At 48.2% G+C, this 20,322-nt stretch overlaps 2 pseudogenes; one reads left to right on the plus strand and one right to left on the minus strand.

Moving 5' to 3' along the window:
• The first annotated feature begins 14,896 nt into the window (after positions 1 to 14,896).
• LOC120843362 lies at positions 14,897 to 15,807 on the plus strand (annotated as a pseudogene).
• A 457-nt stretch (positions 15,808 to 16,264) lies between these two features.
• Positions 16,265 to 17,230, minus strand: LOC120843363 (annotated as a pseudogene).
• Positions 17,231 to 20,322: the final 3,092 nt, after the last annotated feature.

Below are 20,322 nucleotides of genomic sequence, written 5' to 3' on the forward strand. Positions count from 1 at the left end.
TCAATGGGAACCGGTTTTGACCATGAAAAGGCTGTCAAGAGAATACAACTGGTCGGGGGAGGTGGATACTTTAGAGGTAGGAAGGGACTAGTGGACTGTACTTCCAATTGAAACAACTTTACGAAAGGGGGTTCCAAAGCCGAGAAAACGAAGTTGTCGGCCAACACGGTTTCGCCGCCAAGGACTTTTGCGGTCAGCTGTTGTGTAATAACCTGTTGTGCGAGGTGCTGATTTTCGGCCCACAGGTACTTTGAGATGACCGTCACTTGGCACAACACTTATTATAACAAAAATAGTTGGCATAGCGAAACCAGGTGGAAATTTAGTTTGGGCGGCGTAACTAAATGGGAACTGGCTTTGACCGTCAAAGGCTGTCAGAAAATACCACTCATCGTGGGAGGTGCACACTTTACAGGTAGGAAGGGACCAGTGGACGGTACTTCCAGTTCGAATCACTTTGCGATAGGTGGCTCTAAAGCCGAGAGAAAAAAAATTGTTGCCTACAGAACTCGGGGTGTTAGCGTTTCCACACCCAAAAGGAGGCTGATCAAGAAAGAAAGCACACCATATAAACTTCCATACTCAAACGCCGATTCTCCAGTGATTCCGAGTTTCATGGTTGTTTTCTTTAGATTTATATTTGTCACTTTTTTTACCGTTCGAATCTTTCTCCATGAAGTACAGATTGCGTGCCATATTTGTCCGGAAATATCATCGACATGTACGATGGGGACAAAACTTCTTTGGAGGGCATTCCTCCAATGAAATTGGCACTGCATACCCGCGAGTATGGGATGGCATTTCAGTTCGTCCCATCGGTGCTGACACATGTAGGCGTTACTGGTACGAAAACAAACGCAGAGTGCAAAGCGGCAGTGTAGAATATGTCAGCCGTGCCGACACAGTGGCAGACATGGTCGGGAGACCAAATTTCTCGCGTCATACGGCACGGCTCCATCGTTGTCGCTGTCCCACAAAGCATCGGCGAGGTGAAAAACTCTGAAACTTTGTCTCCACGAAATACGACGCATAACTATTGAAGCACTTAATGACGCAGCACAGGCAGCACTTCATGCTGTGAACCCAGCGCAACAGCACCACTCCAACTTCAACGCGTACCAACGTATGCGGCGTGGTTTCGGTTTCGTTTTCTCTCGGGTGCTCACTGCCTACCTTCGGTACCGGCCGCGCGGCGGCGCGCCAGTCGCGTCGCACGGAGTGTATACAGTGTCGACGATAGTCACTTCACGACGACCGGACGGAATCCGGCGTGTTTTGGGGACATGTAGAAGAGAGCTGCTTTTTTTTTTGCACATCTTCAAAGCAAATGAACGAACGTGTTTATTTCGTCCTCACACCCCGGACCCAGAGCCCAGTATAAAAGGCTCTGCCCGGACCCGACCCTATCAGCTATTTTTCGCGAAGACCCGGAAGCCGGGAAGGCTTTTTTGAAATTATCTCAACGGAAATAATCCTCCAAGAACGTCGAACTGCCTGCGTCGCGGGCTGCTTGACGTTCGCTCTCTTCGTTCGTTTCCTGCGAAGGCCGAGCAGACTACGAGCCCTGGTATTCCCTGGTTCTCGCAGTGGAAAATAACACACAAAGGGTATGCATCATAAACAGGCAAATAAAGTAAAAACTTCCAAAAAAAGCCGGTGAACTCCGAAGGCACAATGCAGGTGGGGAGTCACCAGGGTGTAAGATAGACAGGTAGGGAAACCGCCCATAGAAGTCTACCGCAGCGCCGTGACCGGATTGTGTACTCGTCTGCTTGCGGGTACCCCCGATTTGCGACAGATGGCGCTGCGGCGATAAGAAAAGAATTCAAATCGGATTTGCATGGAACTCTATGGGAGAGTGCGCAAAATAAACCGAGAGCACTACAGTTTTTCATTAAAAATCCACGATAAATTATCTCCGTCAGTTTAACTGGTCGCCATCAGTCGCCGAACCGGAGTGAGAGTTCGCGGTGCTTCACATAGATGGCGCCACAGAAAAAGAGAAAACCGAGGGGGACACAATCCGGTCGCTCATTCGGCTCTCGTTTCCCCACCTGTCTATCTTACACCCTGGGAGTCACGCTGACCGGGTTTCCACAGCTCAGGCGGGTGGCAGAAATTTTTGGCTGATAGGGGTCGCTCGATTCGCAAAATGGCGGCGGCCAGAGAGCTTGACTGGCTCCATTGGATTGTGCAACGATTTAAACGCTGAAAGATTTTGCATCTCCTATTTTTGACATTGTTTATCTTGTCACAAAGGACAGAAAACACACCTCCTTCCTTCAAAATGTTGCGATTCTGCCGCGTAATCGCGAAGGAAAAATTACAATACTTTCCGATCTGCAGCCGCTAGCAGCGGCCATGAGAACCACGCGACGTGACGTCAAAGGGGGACTTGTAAAAAATAGCAACTTGTGGAACTACCTTGTTGATTAAAGGTAATTTTTCTATAAATCTTGTCGTTCCAACATAGATATAAATGCGTCAAAAATCTGGCATCATCGACAAAACTTTAATTCTATAGAGTTTCAGTTGCGCCATTCTATCCGAGGTCAACAAAACCGTCAGCTCTATCTGCTACCGCGAGGAGCCGCCAGAAGCTGGACTGTAGCCGGACGGTCGCAGACCCGGACTTGCACGTTGGCACTTTCCTCCTTTCGCCATGTCGATCGCGCGGCGCAAGCACCTGGTCACGTTGTTCTAGAGAGGGTAAGTTCTTGCTGCTCACTGATGGCGCTAGGGAGAGATCTTCACCGGAACCCCGCGCGACCCCCATTGACGTCACAGCGCACGTGACTCGGAAGATTGTGAAGGAGTTGGGAGGTGCCAAGAACCTCAATCTGTGTCATTAAAAAGAAATTAATAAAACTACGGTAGGCAGAAAAAAGAGGGGTTTTGTTCTTTACTCCAGAAGAGTCGAAACACCAACTCCCACAATTATCTAAGCCAGTGGTTGTCAAATGGGGGTCCGCGAAACCCTGCCTTATCAGTCAAGCCCAACAATAAAAGTTTTTTTTATCAGGTTGCGAGAAAAGGTTCCAATTTTGGGGTTAGTTTTCTCGTGTGTATCGCAATAAGAGAAGTCCACTTCACACTAGTCCTTAGTTATATCCACTTATAAAATAATTATCGTAATTAACATATAACTTTCTCTTCCCCTCACCACGAATGCAGTCCTCCATCATTCCTGCCGATCCACGGGGGTCCGCGAAACATCAGTGGTTGAGAACCACTGATCTAAGCAAAGCACTGGAATTGTTGCACAGCTCCTTTAATGTGGTCCGCCATTTTTCTAAAAAAAAAAAAAAAAAAGAAAATTGGGGGTTTTACGTGCCAAACCAACGACGGGCATCTGGCACGCCCCAGCGGAGGACTGAGGATTAATTTGGACCACCTGGGGATCTTTTGACGTGCAACCGAAAGCTCGGTTACACGGCGCCTTCTCCGCAATAAGCCTCCGTCATATTGCGGGCACCTCGGTCGGGATTCGAATCCGCCACCTGGGGGCCATTTTTCTCACTGTTAATTCCTCATACACGCTGCGGATTGGGAACACTGCGGGCGAGTTCGTGTTTCAAAGCGACAGCAGACACTCTATAGTCACGTTCTTGCGAATCGCTGTGAGGGCAAAACATTGAAAACTAAAGCTTCCAAAACTAATTATCTGTGGTTGTGAGGACAGGGCCAACGCGTAGAAGTTGCTCTAATCTGGGTGTTCCGAGAATGCATCTTCGAACCTTACCGCTTTCCCATTTTGCTAAGGTTCACAGACAGACAATATGTACGAAAAGCAAAATAAATATAAAACCAAGAGATTAAAAAAAAAAAAAAAAAAAAAAAAAAAAAACGAGGAACTGCCAGATAAAAAAGCCCTTCACTTGGTGCGCCCAATTCGACAAATCGCCATTCGATAAGTTGCCACTTTCAACGAGTAGCCCTTTCCTCAAACGAACCTATGGCCTACTCGACGAGTTGGCCTTCGATCTGTTGACGTCACTCCTACGAATTGGCTCTCGATGAGTTGACCGGATCCCACATAAAAGCCTCGGGTGAAATAAATTTGGGAACTGAGTTCGAGACACTGTCTGTCAACTTTCTTCTGTCCCTTCTACGTTGTCTCGAAGGTTCCTTCCTATTCTCAGGATTTAAACATCACGATTAATACGGACCGACTCGCCCGCGTTTTCACCATTTTTAGTTGGTATCCGTCTCTAAATGAATTCATGGGTTTCTACTAGGTTTTGTGGATGAGCCCAGTTCCCGTTACTTTCTTGGTTAGTAACTGTTACGAACACTTCAGCTACTAGCTGCAGTTACTAAGAGGTTAGCAACATATGTGACGAACAGTTACTAATGGTGAATTCCACTGGTAGATCCGGAGCGCTTTCCAAAATCCGCGAGGGAGGCAAAATTCCGCTCCGTGGGACCCGCTCCGAATCGACGAGGGGAAGATAACTTGCCATTTTTGGAGCGACCTCCCCCACACCCCTCCCCACCCCTTCTCCCTCCGCCGTACAAAATGGCTGCTGCTTGAACTTGACCAGCCCACCAACGCCTCAGCCGGCTGATCTTTCCAACGACCAGTGACGACTGTCACTGCTTAGCTGCAGAAGTAACACGCGACACAGGCCGGGCGAAATTATACGTACTGCGGCGCCCATGTCACAAATAACGAAGACGTCCGCGTTCGGCACCGTCACATACCTTTCGGCCGCCTCGAAGCGGCGGGGCACGGACAGCGATTGCCAGCGTGGAGTTCAGATTTGTAGTACGACTTTAATAAACACAGAGGCAACAAACCATCACTTGCGCGGTCGTTGCCTAACCACTTCTTTCTTTATTTCATGGGAAAACGCCGACGGAATGCAGTGTAAAAAGGTAAACAATCACTGGCTGCAGAATGAATAGGCCTAACCTTGCGTCTGCCTCCGGCTTTTCTGTCGTTCTTTTTCTCGTTCTTCCTCTCACGATCACAGACGTCAGCGTTAACGATTTGCCACGCTCCACATTCCCGGCTTTTTATCCCTAATCTACGCGAGGTAGAAGCGTTCGACCCGTCACAATCCAGAGTAAACAACCGACGCACCCGAACAGATCCAACCAATCCAACTCCACGAACCGACCGGCCCGCCGATCTCTCCAACCTCGCCGCGCATGCGCACCGCTGATTTAGACGGAAGTCACGTGGGCCGCTCTGTCAGCTTCCGGAGAGATCCGTGAAATCCCGCAGTGCAAGTTCGGCGGAGTTTGGGGCGCTCCGTGGAGCGGGCGCTGCCAGAGATCTACGAGCGGAAGATGACCAACTTGAGCCAGATCTGCGAGCGGAATATGCGCGCTCCAAATGGAGCGCTTTTGGAGCGCTCGAGATCTGCGAGCGGAATTCACCATAAGCTACAGTTATTGAGTGCTACAAAACTCATTTGCCATTTTTAGCATACATTCTACCTCTGGAATGGAGTTTGTGCTTCTCAAACTTCCCCCTGCTTCGGAACCATATTTCTTCGGACTCCCCTTTTTTCTTCCACTTCATTTTTTGGTATATAATTCAGCTTCCTCCTGTTTTAGCCTGGGTGCCGGGGCCATACATAGCCGCCCTCCCCTCGCGATCCTTCATCTCCTCCACACCCATAAAAATTCCCGCGCTTGGCGTCCCTTGAACGCGCTCGGAGCGGTCCTCCCAAAGTCGCCTTCCCCTTTTTTTGTATCGTTGTTCTCTCAGGGCTCCTTCCGACCTCGTTAATTTCCATTCCGGTGTACGTCTAAATATGTGCGGCTCGCCCATATATCATCATCGTTTGTAAGCCGCAGAAACCGCTCCGTGTAAGTCGACTCTTTGGGCCGCTTTCTCTCTCCCTCTCTCTTCCTCTTTCCCGATTTCACTCTCTTTGGGCGTCGTAGAGGGAGAAGTTCGCCGAGACATAAATTAGGCTATCTCACAAAAGGCTCGCGAGTCGCTCTTCTCTGCTGCGAAAAGTAACGATCCTTACGCTGGGAACAGAAAAATGGCGCTGCGGTAAAATGAGGCGAATGAATATCTAAATTTCAGAAAACGGAAAAGTACCAAAAGAAAAAAGTTTGGGGAAGCTTAAAAGAATTTATAAAAATACCGAGAAAGAAAAAGAAAAATGAAGCGAGCGCGGCGAAAGTGCCGTCCCACATGCCCCCCTCTTTTGACTGCGACGATTATACGTTGTAAGTAATATCTCGAAAGGCGGGGTGACCGAAAATGTGCGTGCGCATGTGTGAAAAGGACTTTTAGTTAGAGTTGACAACAGCCTTCGGATGCGGTTTTTAGTTTAAGAAGCACTCCGCTTTTTTTTTTCTTGCTTTTTGTTTTTATTACATTTTAGTTACTCTTTTTTATCGATAAAATGGAGAAGGGTATTTATTTCAGTAACGTCGGTCGACTTTTCGCCTGAGTTAATATCTGTTTTAATTTTTTTTTCCATTTCCCTTCTTTTCTTTCTTTTTTTTTTTTTCTTTTTGCGATTTCCCCGGCGTCGTGTTTTGGTTATCCCGAACCAGCCCAAAATTAACTTCATGAATAACGCGGGCTGCGGCACCTTTCTCCTTACTTTTTTCATTCTACCAGTAATATGTGTGTATTCATGTATAAATAAACTTTATATTTTGAAATAAACGATGGGGGGCTAGCAACTAAGAAAAAGGAAATATTTCTGTGCGTAACCCGAGCGCGTTGCATAAAACGCGCATTTTTTTTAAAAACAGACGAATAATATTTAGAGTACGGGACGAGGGGGGGGGGGGGGGGGGGGGGAGTGGGAGAGAGGAGTCTGCCTCTCCCGCAATACAGAAATAGCGCGGCCACGGCTAGGAATGGAGCTGTTTCGTTAAAAAAAAATGAGGTGTTCCGTATACTTTTTTATATCAGGCAGGAATTTATTTTCCCACTTCGAAATTTTGTTTAAAACAGACTGGTTAGGTTAGGCCGCGCCACTCATATATAATGTAGCGTTGCAGCATAGTAACGTTTTTTGACGGACATACATTACAAACTCATGAAACATGTGACTTACGGTATTGGTCACTTGAAAGTTGGCGATTGTCTTATTTGTGATCAGCTCGGATTTCGTTCTAGACTCTAGAGCAGTGGTTCTCAACCGTTCTTGTTTCGCGGACCCCTTAGGGATTGGCGGAGATGACGAAGGACCCCGTTCGTGGCGAGGAAAGAGGAAAGGTATAGGTAAATTATGACAATGTTCAATTAACTGAATATAACTAAGGGCTAGCGTGAAGTAGACTTCTCTTATTGACACAAAAAGGAGAAAACTCGTCCAAAATTTTGACCGTTTCTTTTCAATCTGAGAAAAAAAAGAACTTTCATTGCCGGGCTTAACTGATAAGACTGAACTTCGCGGACCCCTAGAATGCCTTCGCGGACCCCAAATCGTCCGCGGACTCCCATTTGAGAACCACTGCTCTAGAGCATAGGGCTTGAGTTCAGCTAGTTGGTGCATAACAGAACGGGAAAAATAACAGAGGTAGAAAAAAAAAACAATTATAGAAAGGATTTAAAAGGTTAAAAGCTCAAAACAACAAGGACGAAGAAGAAAACACACGACACAAACAGCTATGCGCTAACTTGCAACTGATATTTAATCCCAGTCAGTCAAGCCAGTGCACATGCGCGAACAAAGTCTCCAAGAAGAAAAAAACCTCTTTTCGGGACGGTGGCTTAGGTTTTAAAAGAAAGCGGTCTGACCGTGCTTTAGGTGCGTCTTGTTGGTGGCAAAAGCACTTTTTATTCGACAAGCGTTCCTTTTATACAGTGGCGTGTCAACTAAACAAAGAATACAAACATAGGCGCGGTCGAAATATCAGAGTAATAGCGGCCCGGCCGCATCATGATACATCTTCCTTTTTCACAACAACGTACGTTCTTACAGTTAGCTAGCTTACACAAACAATTAATCATTAATTCCGAGCCTTTTCGGAGTTTTGATTATGCGACCGAAGCGGGACTGCCGTCGTTGCAAAGGCGGCGTCGCGTTGGCGGGAACCGGCCTCTGGCATTGGGGACTCTGGAGGGGCGTGAGCCCCGATTCTTTAAAGTCATCTGGTGTGTCAGGAACTGGATTTCCTGATGGAGCCGACGGAAGACTTCTGTCTTGATCACGCGGTGATGGCTTGTCAGGAACCCGGGGTTCTGAGACGTTCTGGCCGGCTGTTTCCCCTGGTACCGCAACCAGTTGGCGTCGGTTTCTGCGCAGAAGGTTGTCGTCCTTCTCGACCCAGCAGGACCTTGGGGTCGAGGACGCCTGGACCACCCTCGCTTCGGTGTTTGCTTCCGGAAGCCAGACCCGCTGACCTGCAGAAAGGCTAGGCAGACACCTCGCTGGATGACGCTTATTGAAGTCCGCTTTTTGTTTTCTCGGATTTCTTTCATCACACAGTCTCCAGTCTGCGTTGTCCACGGTTCTAGGCCCGAGCAAACTGGGTGGCAAGGAACTCTGCTGCGTAGACGTCTCCCCATCAACAACCGGCAGGACTGTAATCGGGCGGACCGGGTCTGTTTCGATAATTCAGTAGGGCGAGATAAGGATCGTCGGCCTTCTTTAGTAAGGTTTTGAGTGTCCTTACCGAGCACTCTGCTTCTCCGTTGGACTGAGGGTATTGAGGACTGCTCGTTACCTGGTGGAAGCCGCACGCTCTCCAGAACCCCTCGAAGGCGGAAGAGGAGAACTCCGGACCGTTGTCGGACCGGACGATCCCTGGTATTCCGTGCCTTGCGAAGACGATTTTGAGGAGCTCGATGACTCGAGCCGATGTTGTGTCTTTACCCAGCAGAGCCAGCTCGCGGTATCTGGAATAGTAGTCGACAACGACCAGGTATTTAGAGCCTTTGAGTTCAAGTAAGTCAACGCCCACTTCTTGCCATGAAAGTTCGGGTTTGGTCGCCGGAAGCATGGGCTCGTGGAATTGCACTCTGACTTCGGCACACTTTGAGCGATTCGCGACGACTTCCCCCAACGCGGCGCTAACGCCTGGCCACCAATAAACTCCCTTGCCTTGGCGCGGCAACGGACGATTCCCTGATGCTCCTCGTGGATGCGCGCTAGCATCTCATTTCGGAGGCTTCTTGGTGTGATCAGCCTAATGTCGTTCAGTAATAGTCCATCACAAACCGTTATGGTGCCACTCTCTGACCAATAAAACTTAGAAGAAAAGGCAGCTTATCTTTGAAAGGCCACGTCGACTGGCATACGTTGAACAGGGCCGCGCATTCCGGATCCGCCTTCTGCTCCAGCCGCAGCTTTTCCAGCAGAGCCTCGGCCGCTGGGAGTGCTTGCAAAGAACCCACGACGAACGACGAGACTTCGGCGTCTGTCAGGATGGAGTCCCGGTGGCCCGCATCCGTAAGCCCTGACCTTGATAAGCTGTCCGCCAAAGCGATATTTTTTCCTGGAACATGCATCATGTTGAAGGAATACCGCACGAGTCGCATTCGAAAGCGTTGAACTCTGGGTGGCAAGTAGTCTATTTGATTGAGGCCTAGGAGAGGAAGCAATAACTTGTGATCGGTCTCGAAAACAAATGTTAGTCCTCTCAGGTACTCGTCGAAGCGCTCCACCGCCCATGTTAGTGCGATAGCTTCTTTTTCTGTTTGCGAGCACCACACCTCGGGTTTTGTAAATGCCCGTGACGCGTAGGCTGCTGCCCTTCGCTCTCCCGAGGGTTGGTCTTGCTTAACGACTGCGGCGATTCCGCACAAAGCGTCCGCCGATACGATGGTCGGGTATTCCGGATCGTACCTTGCTAAGCAGAGGTATCGGAGCTGAGGGCTTCTTTGAGCTTCCTGAATGCTTTTCCTGGGGTTGTCCCAGACGAACTCTGTTCTTCTGTAGAAGTTGACGTAGGGGTTCCGACGTCACGGAGGCTTCTGGGAGGAACATTGACACGTGGTTGATCATACCCAGGAAGCCTCTGACTTCAGACGTAGTCCTGGACCGAAGCAGGTTCTTGATGACTTGCACCTCCTCTGGGTCCGGGTAGATTCCTTTTTCATCCAAGACCATGCCCAAAAACCGAATCCTTGATGCTGCAAAATTGCACTTGTCCCGGTTCAGCGTAACTCCGGCTGCATGGAGCCTCTTGAGAACCGCTGCCAAGCGACGATCGTGCTCGTTCTTGTCTCTTCCGTAGACCGAGATGTCGTCCATGTAGTTTTGTACGCCTTCCATCCCGTCGAGAATTTCCAAAAATTTCCTTTGTAATATCTCCGGGGCTGAAGTAATTCCGAACGGGAGTCTCTTGAAGCAGGAGGGACCATAAGGCGTACTAAATGTCGTCAGCTCTTGACATTCTTCTGACAGGCGCACTTGGTAAACCCAGAGTTTGCGTCCAGCTTTGAGTACACCTTCGCGGTCTCCAGGCAGCCCATCACCTGATCCACCGTTGGTAGAACGAGTCGCTCACGTCGCCCAGACTTGTTCAGATGCGTTATGTCCGCGCATATCCTGACTGCACCGGAAGGTTTCTGAACGGGTACTATCGGGGCGCACCACACTGTGGAAGTGCTCACTTTGCCGCATCAGGACACTACAAGGTAGACAAAGATGGTGGTTTTGTTGTGCTGCCTGAGGTACTTTTCAAAAACGAGGCCACTACCGCTATTTAAGCGAAGTATAAATATAAAATTACTCCCTACTCTCGCTCCGGGATGCATCCCGTAGAAGGGCTCCCCGTACAAAAATGTCATATATGGCTCCGATATATTTTATATATGGCCATATATGATAACATAAGGAGTCGAATATGGCCATATACCGTTATATATGAGAGCAAATATGGCCACATATCGCCATATAAGGGCAAATACTGCCATATACGGCCATGGAAGTGCGTAAAAACGGCCATATATCGCCGTGTACGCGTGCCAATTCGGCCCTATATAGCTGTATAAAAGTTCAAATACTGCCATATATAGCCCGTTCACGACATATATGGTGTAAAATATTTCCCTGATAATGATATTAGGGCCGGTTTCGGTCGTGCAAGCAAAAAGTTATATGTACTGGCGAAGACATTAGTTGATTGATCTATATTGCATGAGTATCATGTTTTTGGTTAACTAGTGTTAACATCCTTAAAGTGAAGTTATTCCAGATATATGGAACAATTAATCAATTGATCATTTTGAAGTTTGAAAGACAAATGAAATTTGGTCGTATGTTTGACGTGTAATAATATGACGAAGTGCTTAAGATCAAAAAGCGGGTTAATTAAATAATGGATTTTAGATCACAACTCTTACCCCCGATTCACACTGGAAGCGGATCCGCGTTCGCAAAGCGGTTGCGAAAGCGGTTGTATAAAGATCCAGTGCTATTGCACGCGCATTTGATGTCATCGTGTGCGCGTGCAATTGTACTCAATCCTTATACAACCGCGTTCGCAACCGCTTTGCGAACGCGGATCCGCTTCCAGTGTGAATGAGCCCTTAGGCGCCCGTTTCCACATTAAGCGGTGTCGGCGTCGCCGTCGGCATCGGTGTAGCCGGCCCGATAAATTTAGCGGGAAATTGAATTGGTGCTTATGCCACGGGACGTCAATTTTCCCGCTAAATCTAGCAGTGAAACTAATTTTGTGTTTCCCCGCCAACTTTAGCGGGGAAACACGAACCGTTAGCTTACTGAAGATGCAAGACGCTACTTTGTTGTCGCGAATCCCTTTCCCTTCGAACAGCTGCGAAGCCGTTGCGCCCGGAGTACCCTACAGCCCGGTTCAAACAGACCCGGACTGCAAACCCGGGCGCCGGAACCCGTAGTGACGTCAGCGCTCCCTCCGTACGGGCGGTGACGTAATTACGGCTTCCGGCACCCGGAGTGAAGAGTTGAAAAATTTTCAACTTTCTCCTTCCCGGGTCGTGACGTAGGTTTCCGTATTTTCTCCGCGGCCAATCAGCGCGGCGCGCTTCCCTCCTCCGCCCTCCTTGCCACCGGCGTGCAAATGCCTCAGACGCTCCGTGCTTGCATGCAAGAAAAGCTCCGGCGATGAACTTCCCGCCCGTCTCCGACGCGAGGAAAGCAGCTCAAGCTGCGAAGAGTGCCGCTGCGTTTGACGTACCCGAGAAAGCCTGTGTATTAGTTCAGCTAGTTCAGCGGTACCCCTGGATCTACGACAGGTATCGTAGCGACCACAAGGACCGGGACAAGTGAAAGAACTCGATACTGCTTTTAATAATTTATTGACACGGTTTCGGAGACACGGGAGGTGGTTGCAACCCGATGAAACGGCATCTTCAATGCAAATATGAGTGACCTTTAGAAAGGCCGTCTGCAGAGGCAGGCAGTGGTTGGTTTGGCTGGCTGCAAAGAGTCCGGAAAGGCAGTGGGATGTTATTAATAAGCAACTTTGAGGGCATGGTTGTTCACTACAATCGTAATGAAGCAACTCATTTGTTCATTTTCTTTTTTTTTATATACACAACGTTTTACCAGCCTCGGGCACTCTGCGACCGACAAAGTCCCCCCCCCCCCCCCCCCCCCCCGAAACAAAATCCTTGCTACGTGCCTAGCTGCAACCATTCTGCGTGCGAGCTACTTCCGGCACTTAAAAGGTTAAAAAGATCAACGACACTGGTACGCGCTGCAGACCAGTTTTTAGGCACTACTGTACGACCGCTAGCCTAGGGTCTTTAACACCCGTCACGCAGTAGTAAAACACGAACGTCTGCTGGTACGATGCTCATCCAGATCGAAACGGGCAGGGGTGGGGATCGAACCCAAAATTCCTGGGTTTTGCAGCGCGAGCTTTCGTGCAGAATTAAACTCATAAGCAGCTTGCAAGCACACATCCTAGCTAGCACAAAGGAGAAGGAGGCACAACGGGCTTCCGTCATACATGCACCCAAAGGAGCACAACACCGTGACCAGATTTAGTGGACCGAAAAAGTGTGTCGTACGAGCTCCACATGTGCATGCCATTGCTATTTTTTTTATAGCACAGACGCAGTAAAATTTGACAAGCGTGTGACTGTTACGAAAGCTGCTCTCGTGATTCTGCCGCGTTAAAAATGATATAAACGTGGTTTCACTGCGGGAGCGCACGCTCCAAGTGAGTATTCCTGCGAGCGAGGCGCGGGCCCTTGTGGAACGCCACTTGATATATAACATGAAAATAATCCAAAATAAAAAGCACCACACCCTACCTGACTCGTGACATTCGGAAGCAGTCGAAGAATTCTCGGCCGTCGGGGTCTTCGAACATCTGTCTCACGATGGTGGCATACTCGTCGACGATTTTTCGAGGCTTCTGGAGCTCGCGGACGGCCTTCCGCTTCTTTTTCCTCACGCTCCGTAGATACTGCTCACACGCAGCCGCGAAAGTAGTCAGCCGACGCCAGTTGATAGTTGTTGCATTTGTGACGCACCTCACTACACAAAGGTTCATAAGTGAGGCAATTCGAGCTTCGTAGCCGGGATCCTGCCGAGACGACGCCATCACGAAACCAAGCGAGTGCCGCTCAGTGTTCCCAACTATTTTTCCTAGGGTGCCTACATGTTTCCGCTCCGCTTTAGGGTGGCGCCAACTTCTTGTTACCCTTTCCCAGATCCTTTCCCACCGCCATTTTGACCCACTTCTTATTTGGCTAAACGTACACAACGTTGAGTTTTCGTAGTTTCGACACACCGGCAACACTGTGAGGCCACTTCCGTTTCCGTTCATAAGAGGAGTCGGACGAGTCGGAGGTTCAGCGGGATCGCGGTCGTCGTGGCTGTCGCTCTCTTTATTCGGGTGTTTCATACTTTGAAGTTGCGAGCAGGAAGTATGCGTTGCGTTTATCGAAACGTGAGTCCCCTCGACAAAATGGAACGCAACAGACCGCCATCGCACGCCGAAACCTCGCCGTCGGAACGAGAGCGGTGGGCGCTCCCTAGCCCTAACGAGGATTAGCGGAGTAGCGCGAGCGCATGACTGGCGAGTGTGACAAAATGGTCGACGAAACAGCGGAGGCTGCCATGGTAACGAAGTAGGCAACACTGGTTTGTCGGCAAGAGGTATCACAAACGTTGTCGCCACCCTAAACAGCGGAGCGGCGGAAACATGTAGGCACCCTAATTTTTCCCGGAAGTCCCTACAAACGTCTCTGAAAAACCCTACATGTCCCCACATCAGCACCGAAAGTCCCTACGCCCGTCCCTACGCAAAAAAAAAAAAAGTTGCATACATGGCATATGCACTACAGTAGGGCCCTTCACGCAGTAGTCTTCCTTGAAATTTAATTAATTAGAAATGGGGAATATTCCTTTCTTCCTGTTTTAGTGAGTAAATTAAGTTTCGTTCACCTAGTCCTTTCATTCTCTTCCAAATTCGTTTTGTGGCGGTAAATGTAACGAAAACAGACATCTTACGTGAACTGCACGCCCTGTGCCTTTCAGTTTGCATTTTAGGATATCCATTGCTCCCGTTTCCTTTTCCTGACTTCGTCTCGATGATGCCTGCATTCTCGAAGTTTCAAGCGGCGCTTTGTGCAGTGTTGGACAAATGGCCGCTTTCGCGGGGCTTAAAATAGTGATTTTCCTATGCGAGAGTTGTGTGTAGGCCACTGGTGTAAATAATTTAGCGCAGAAGAGAGGACACTCTCGCGCCAATCCCGACGGCCCGTTGCTCGCTTAATAATAATAATAATTTATTATCACTTCAAGCAGCAAACATTCAAATCCGCCTCACGTAAGCACCTTCGTGCTTGTTTGTGATAGCGGGCAGTTCCAAAGAGTAGGCCGCACGGGCTGTGCATTTGTTAACAACGCTATAGGGGATCTACCGTGGTGGGATAGTGTATGAAACTAAATTCTGATCCGAATGGAGCCCCTGTCAATGTCATTACGCGAGCGTTCAGTAACGTCATGATGACGATTGTCAAGAGGTACAGATGTCGTGCCGAGACCGAAGTAAATCTAAAAATTTGGATGCGTAAGCTACGACACTCTAGCCTACCACATAAGTTCGGCTAGGTGGTGGATTTAATTTGTAAATTTATTAAAAAATAATACTTGCCTCAGTTAAAAGTTACAACGGAAAACAGGAAAATTGCCATGTCTGAGGTGCCTATGCCAGAATTTCATGAAGCCATCTTCTATTGAGGACCCTGCTAAACTCAATCCAGTCGACCCCAGAAGTCTGCTGGCCTTGGAGGAGCAGTACGTCGGAGCTAGCTGCCAGGGAATCGTGGACAAGATCACCATGGAAGGAGGATCATACAAAATTCGTGACTTCAAGCTGCGCTGCATGTCTTTTAATCAAACCGCAGTGCTCGAAGTCCAGAAAAGGCTTCCGATCTCCGGACCCTTCTTCCACAAAGTGCGGTTTGTGCAGCCCTCAACGGCATTGAGTTACGAGACCCGGAAACGTCTGCCATCGTTGCCCGTGCTTCAAGATCGCTAGAAGCACCTTCTACCCAGTGTCGGCGATGTTGAGCAAGAGTGGCGAATGCTTCCCTAGTTCTTCACAGAGAGTGAGAAGATTGAGCTGCAAACCAAGTCGCCAGACGCGTTCTGGGGTAAGGTGAGCAAGACGAAGACGTTCGATGACAAATGAGTACTTCCTAACATCGCTATCCTGGCAAAGCTGGTCCTCACTCTTCCTCACTCCAATGCAGAAACAGAGCGCATCTTCTCAATGTTGAGTGACATGAAGACCCGTAAAAGAAACAGGCTTGGGCCGGAGTGTGTCAACGCCCTGCTCTTGGTCAAGTCAGCCATGGCTACCCGGGGAGAGACGTGTGCCAACTTGACTGTGAAAGAAGGACATATGAAGCTCTTTAACAAGAAAATGTACAACTAAGAAGTTTTTTTCCTTTTCAACATCTGTACATACATGTTTTTTAATCGTTACTTTTGGCCACTGGAACGTTATTGTGGGCCACCAGAACGTTTTAATAGACATAAGGAGGAGACGATAGCAATACCTCTTGAGAAACGTCGCCAACTACTTCAGCCATAGCTGTAAGCTTCAGGCTCAGCTCGCTGAACTCCAAGACTACCTCCACAAAGAGAAGAACAAGATACTGAGACCAAGTAAGACGCGACGGCTTGTGCTGCACCAGTGTGTAGAGCGCGTCCTCCAGGAATGGGAGACCTTGAAATTGCTCTTCTTACAGGCAGCTACAGAGGACCGCATTGTGGCCGCTGAGCTGATCTTGAAGGACATGAACCCCATCACGGAGGCGTATCTTAAGACCATGCAATATGTGCTTGGCTTCTTCAACAAGCTTAAAGCAATGTTTCAGAGCAAGGACAGCCTAATCGCAGTCATTCAAGAGGAAAGCCAAAGACGTTCCTGCAGGAAGTTTTAGTGCTGCCTTGCTTGCTGCTAGATGCAACGAGTGACAGATGCAGCGGATGGTTATAAAACTGTCATCCGCCTTTTCTCGCAGCCTTGTCATCAGGGAGTTGCGCTCCCCCAACATCACACTAGCGTTGTCGCATGCGAGCGCGATTATGTTGGTTAGCGGGACTTTCTTTTCAGACAGGCATTTCTCCACAGCTGAGGCAGGCGACTTTGATGAGCACGACCTGGCGTCAAGTGGGATGATCATGACTTCCAACAGCTATGTGATTACTTGGTCTTGCTCTTCTGAAAAATAGCAGACGACACAGCAGAGGAGTTTGGTGTTCGTTATGTCCGTGCCCTCATCTACAAATATCGATAACTTCGAAGCTCCCAGCCTGTGTGCGAAAACTTCAGTCTCCGCTTTTGCCAACAGTTTTTTGCGATAGATTCACACTTCGTTCTGTGAAGACTCACACCCCTGGCAATGGCTGAGTTATGAAAGACCACCTTAGCGAGCTCGCCCAGATGATCCAATTTCCTTGAAGGATAAGGCGTGCTCAGCCACAAAAGCCGACATTTTGATCTCAGCAGTCTTCACGTTCTGTTCGTGCGGGTTTGACTTCTGTACGAATGCTGTTATCAAGTTCTGCTTTCTCAGCCACGCGGTTGCCTTTATGTGGGCATCTCTTTTTGAATATTTGGTCAACTAACTGTGTCCGGCGACCAGGCTTGCGTTGCAGGACTTACATGATGCACGAAATGGGTTTCTTGGGTCCGGTGCGAGCCATCCCTTGAACTCCGGAAGCTCCAACTATGCCTCGCGGAAGCGCTGCTTCCTCGAAGGTTCGGCTTCATCCTTTGCCAGTTCCCCTCGGACTTTTTGTTTCTTTTTCGGTGTCGTCACTCACGACGGTCCAGCGTGTTGGTCTGCCATTGTTTTGTTCTATACGGGGCTGATCAAACTGTATACTAGTCACCGGTCGGAATCGGAATGGTTTTTGAAATGAAAAGAGAAAGGGCGAAGGGAGGGAGGACTATTGAAAGGAGGCCTAAACAAGCGAAACCACGAGGAAAAAGACCGCGGTCGTGCGTGTCGTCTTCTACTTCTGTTAAAGCAGGTGGTCATGTGCTTCGGTGCGGCCAATCAGAAACCCACAATTGCTCCACGCTTCAGGATCGAGGTGCACAAGAGAAACGATGTTCCATCTTTATCAAAAAGCGCGCCGCGGTGTGTTTAACGCGTTTAACATAATGTCTGTGTCGATCTGTGGCGCCCCCCGGTGTTTCCAGAAGTTACTTTGTTGAAGCAAGAAATATAAAAAAAATGCCTAAAGTCCAGACAACACAATTAAGTTTTTACATGAACATTAAAAAAATTTCCGGAAATTAAAAAAAAAAAAAAAGATGGCAGCGATTGTGGAAGTCCCCACGTTTTCCTGTAAAAGTGGCAGGGCGTCCCTACGTCCCTACTGGACCAAAAAATCGCCAAAAGTCCCAACGTTTAGGGACATGTCCCTACAGTTGGTAACACTGGTGCCGCTCTAGACGGAGCCCGGGCTGCCCGGGCGACGACCCGGCTTGACGACAGCCGCTGATTGGTTGCCTGGGGAGCCGCCGTGGCGTCAGCTCCCTTATACGGGGACCTCTCCGCGCGCCATTCAAATCAAACCTTGACGTCATCTCCCGTAAACGGGAGCCGGAAGTGATTACGTCAGATCGGGTTCCGGCTCCCGGGTTCCGTATTCCGAGTCTGTTTGAACCGCGCTTACGCAACACCTTTCAAAAACCGTTCGCGCAGCATCGCAACCTTCCGTTTGCGAGCGTCGGCGATTCATGGTGTGTTGAAAGTCTGAAGATGTACTGTCCGTAGTGTCTTATATGTGAAAAACGCGAACCTAACAGTGTACACATAATTTTAAATTTATTGATAATTTATACATATATTTATTTGTCTGTTTGTGGACATAATGCGCAAAAAATAGACACGCTTAGTTTTTCATTTAAAATTATATTTTGGGCTGGACTACTTCTTTGGAAGTTCAAAAGCTGGACTTCATAGAGCTGTCCTGTTCACTCGGTATTGCCAGCAGGGTAGACGCTATGCGTGTTTTAGGCCAATCATGTCTCCGGTTGGGGTCACGTGCCTACAGTCTAGAAGCGGGTGATAAGGCAGAACACGGCACCTGCCTCAAGCCCAAGGCCACACATAGCATTCACTGCACTATCAACCTTGAGTACAAACGGCAAATCCTCTCGTTTTGGTCATTGTTGGGATCAGGACCAGGTCCAGGTTGGGACGCCCCAGAAGATAAGCCTTTTGTGTGTACACTCCCGTTTTGGCCTTTCCTTATCTCCCGTTTTCTCTCTCTCCCTAAGCTGAAAGCGTGATAGAAGGTGATTACTTGCCGAACCAACCAGCCGTAGACTTTTTATCGCTTGACTCCTCTCTCTGTGCACGGGAAATGGCACAAGTGTGGTCGCGTGGTGTGACGGATGACGCATTAGCCGTTGGCAATCTCGGAATACCTGCTGCCGGACCTAGTTTGGCGTGTGTTGCGTCCTGCGTGGCTGCTGCGGATTCTGCTTCTGCAGTTAATTCGAAAAGTCCTACCCATATATCGGCAACAAGCGATTTTTTCAAAGAAGTCCAGGCACTTTTTTGTGATGCATTTAGTGTTCGGTTCTACAAATGACAGCTTGTGCTACATCGTGTTGAATCTTCACGGACACATTCCTTCTCGTTTTTTGTGTTTGAGTGGATCTGCCGTGCCCGTGTCGACGTATATCTCGGATTACACCTTTCAAGTCCGGTATCGTCAACGTAAGTGCGCTGCAACCTACTTCGCGACAATTGATCGTTTTCCTCAGGTACTCTTCCAGATTACCTCTAGAATTAGGCCGTGTCTATCTCCTGGAAACTGGTAGAATAATTTCTCGGAAATTCTACCAGCAGTCATCTGCCATTGGCTGGCTGAAATCATGTCACAACTGCAGGTAGAATACTGATTTTTCATTCTTTCTGCATTTCCTGATAACACGTTCCACGGCCACATTCTCATAGATACACGTTTCATGAACACGTTTCGTTGACATTAACGTTTCATCAACATTCGTTACGCGAATGTCGATAATGCTGCTTTCCGTAGGAATTATACTCTATCTCAGGAGTTGCGTGCAGCAAAGGCATTGGCGCGGGCACGTGGCTGTCAGAAGTGATTTCTTTTCGCGAGTGCTCGTGAAAGAAAAGCAAATATGAAAGCCAGGCCGTCGCGCCTGTGCTTTTGCCTCTGCTGCACGCAACTGATCAGGTGCAGTACAAGTTGAGTGAAATCAGGAGTGGTGTAAAGCGCAGCTCATGTAAAAATTAATAAAAGTTGATAAATGCTGAATGTCCAATTGGTATTTTTCTTATACAGATGAGAAGTCTCTTTTGGTAGATATTTTTAGAAAACTACAATATATATAAAGGTTGCCTTATTTGATTGGGACATATCTGGCCTTATATGGGAGGCAGATATGCCCCTGTTTGGCAGAGCCAGATATGAATATATAAAAAATTGGGCATATCTGGCCAGATATGCCTTATATATGATGATGTGCTTTATATGGCCAGATATGCCCAATTTTTCGTATAACCATATTTTTTGTTTTATATATAAGTCTAGATATGCCATTTTCGTAAGGGTCCTTTCATTTGCTTGGGGGAAAGAGAATTGCCATTTGAGACTGGTAAACCAAATTTAAAGAAAACAAAACACTGATTTTAATTCTCGTAAAATTAGTATAGAGGTAAAACAGCAACGGTGGTGTGCTAGTTTTCCTGTGCACTTATTTTGTATGTTCATGGGGTTCAGATATCAGGCTTCACTCTTTAGTATGCCCGTATTTGGAAAACTATTCCCTTTATTCAGTATTTTTTGTTTGTCTTGGAGCTAGGGAAACACTCGCTGAAGACATTTAGCATCAGAGTTTTCACAAGTTTGTTTCACCCTGGTGTTACTTTGAAATTCAATAGACACATTTTTT

The sequence above is a fragment of the Ixodes scapularis genome, unplaced genomic scaffold, assembly GCF_016920785.2.
Source record: "Ixodes scapularis isolate PalLabHiFi unplaced genomic scaffold, ASM1692078v2 PGA_scaffold5__190_contigs__length_132052651, whole genome shotgun sequence".
NCBI classification, from domain to species: Eukaryota; Metazoa; Arthropoda; class Arachnida; order Ixodida; family Ixodidae; genus Ixodes; species Ixodes scapularis.